Raw genomic sequence first — 2835 nt, 5'->3', positions numbered from 1 at the left:
TAGATACCTTGAGCAGCACTGACCTAGAGAATATAGCTCTGTGCCAGGAGGGCTGAGAAATGAGGCTGAAGTAGTAGAGGCACCAGATCATGAGGGGCCTTATTTCCCAGGGTAACCATAAAGGACATTACAAAGCTAGAATGAAGCACGAGCTTTCCTCATTTGTGAATGTCACCAAGAAGTCATGTGTTTATTTTGAGGGAACCCCCCCACCCCCAATCTTAGATATAAAACACACCCATGAAATTAGTCCAGTATTTGAGGGAGGGGCCTGCTCTGCAATCATTCTTATAATCATGGTGCTCCTTCTGCTACATCATGCTCTGGCATGTGCTGGACCATCTATCAGCACAGATGCTCTAGGAGGGTGGCAGAGATACCCCTGGTCTATAGTCCTTTGCACACCCAAAGACTTGAGTTGGATTCTGTGGTTGCTACCCCTAGGCCATGGCAGCCAGAGTCCAGCTTTCCCCCATGCAAGGCAACAGTGCAGCCATTCCTATCAAAGGTCCTGCCTCTATCAACCATGCCATGAAAGAGCAGGGTACAGTTCTCCACCACTGGTACCACTGCCCAGGCCCCCACACACCGTTTCATCCTCTTCCCAGACTCCAAATACCAGCAGCACTGCCATCAGCAGCATGACACCATCTACCCTGCCACTGAGGCCACAGTTCGGGCCCTGCCCCTTTCCCACTTGCAGCACAGAAGCCTCCATCCCTTACCCTTTTCTGGACCAACACAGAAAGTTGTTTCTGCACTTCAAGCAAGAAAAATCCAAAGTACTAAACCAGAGGTCTGGCTATCCCTCCTGTACACAACAACAAAGCATGGAAGTTGCCCATGAATTTCTTACTTACTCACATTGTCACCCCAAGCAACAGATCTTGGACTGTATCCCGTTAGTGATGGGATACAGTTAATCAGGAAAAACAGTAGGGTGAGATCTGTGCTTGAGATACACCAGTGTGTGCTTAATGTGGAAGATTAATTCAAGAGGAGCTAGATGGGAAGCAGAGGAGTCAGAGGCTATTGCAATATTCCACTGGAAAGTGACAAGGCTCAAACTAGGACTGCAGCTATAGGAGAGATGGACATGAAGAGGCAGGATAGAACAGAGAAATGTCTGTAAGATAAAAATCTCAAGAGGTGGTGACTGATTGGGTTTGGGCAGTGGGGAATGAGGAAGAACAGGACTATGGACGATACCTATGCTTCCGGCCTGGGTGCCTGGATGCAACATGGAGGTCGTAGAAAAGACTGGGATTATGGGGTCAGGTGGAACAGGACCAGAGACAATCGAGGGCTTTCCTTTCAGACACACTGAGTTTAAAGTGGTTGTGAGACATGCAAGGGATGTCTGGGTGGAAAACATTCAGCTAGTCACTAACATATCTTACCAAGAAACGGTCTCCACCAGCATCTCCACTTTTTCTTCACTTTCTTGAAATCTGAACTTTTGTTGTTGTTGTTCACAGGCTTAATCTTCAGCCTCTACACTCCAGAGATTAAAAAAAGAGAAGGTCCTGCAGAACCACCTGACTTCCAGTCCTGCTCGCGAGTCTGTATCAGTTGCCTATTCCAATCAAGTGACGTACAAATGACATACAATAATTTAACAGAATCAAGAAGAATTGGGGCCTCCCCTGTCCTTTGTGACTCAAACAAGCACATTAGTCCATTTTATAGGAACATTTCTAGGAGAGCAGCTTTTAGGAGGGGTGTTTGTGAACAGTATTGCTAACAACCCAGGCAGGTGGGCTCGCTGACTGCATGCGTACAAATGACATACAATAATTTAACAGAATCAAGAAGAATTGGGGCCTCCCCTGTCCTTTGCGACTCAAACAAGCACATTAGTCCATTTTATAGGAGCATTTCTAGGAGAGCAGCTTTTAGGAGGGGTGTTTGTGAACAGTATTGCTAACAACCCAGGCAGGTGGGCTCGCTGACTGCATGCATTTCCCTGGAGTTTAAAGTTTCTGGGACCAACAACTGTTATCTATGGAAACTTTCCTACTTTCTTTTTGTTCTTATGTTACCTAATGTTTGTATTTATTGTTTTCCACTATGTTATTCCAGGAAAAATTTGCAAGTGTATTATTAAATATTAAGTAGAAATCATACCATGCCACTTTGTACATACAGATATTTTATTCATATTTTCTTGTGTTACTTTTAATAAATAATTACTGTACTCAATACACTAAAATATCATAACATGACTGTAAAAATAGCCATGGTATTGTCTTTCTTTAATTATGGATATTTTTGGATTGATTATTAGAATATGAGTATTCACTGATGAAAGGCATCTGTAATAAATGAGAAAGGGACAAAGGATCCTCGTATCAGACCCTGTTAGGGGGATAGAAATTTGCCATTTCTTTGGTCTTTCTGTTTGTAATTCACACTATGTAACAAGGAGGTAAGGGCATTTATGACACTCTGTACTGCATTCATTAAGATAATAGGATCAAGATTTTTCATTAATCCATTTGGTTGATACCGTCTCTGTGTATTTTTTCTTTCTTTTGGAAATGTAATACTTTGTTCCAGTAATCATTGCTAAATCTCCAGTTTGTAGAAAGCCAACACTTCATAAATACATAATTGTAATATTATTTTTCAGTGTATCACTTTCCTAAAAATACCATATGATTACAACTGCCACTCTATCAGGAGGAAATTCTTCTGTTGAAAGTTGACTGCTCAATCTTGACCACTTCCTTGACACATGGGATCAAAACGTCAGGTAGGTTGAGCTTCTGCAGAAAGCTTTGGAACTAATAAGCTACCACTGGCAGCTCTTTAACTTATACGATTATCTAAGCT

The 2835-nt window shown here is 42.4% G+C and overlaps 1 long non-coding RNA gene across 1 annotated transcript; it reads left to right on the top strand.

The window, feature by feature from the left end:
* The first annotated feature begins 1108 nt into the window (after positions 1-1108).
* LOC103582812 lies at positions 1109-2506 on the top strand. Its single transcript, XR_549789.1, has 2 exons — positions 1109-1605; positions 1789-2506. It is a non-coding gene; the product is annotated as an uncharacterized LOC103582812 (long non-coding RNA).
* The last annotated feature ends 329 nt before the right edge of the window (positions 2507-2835 follow it).

Source organism: Galeopterus variegatus, unplaced genomic scaffold, assembly GCF_000696425.1.
Source record: "Galeopterus variegatus unplaced genomic scaffold, G_variegatus-3.0.2 Scaffold17995, whole genome shotgun sequence".
Classification (NCBI taxonomy): domain Eukaryota; kingdom Metazoa; phylum Chordata; class Mammalia; order Dermoptera; family Cynocephalidae; genus Galeopterus; species Galeopterus variegatus.
The sequence above is the reverse complement of the archived record's forward strand: the minus strand, read 5'-3'. Positions and strand labels throughout refer to the sequence as shown.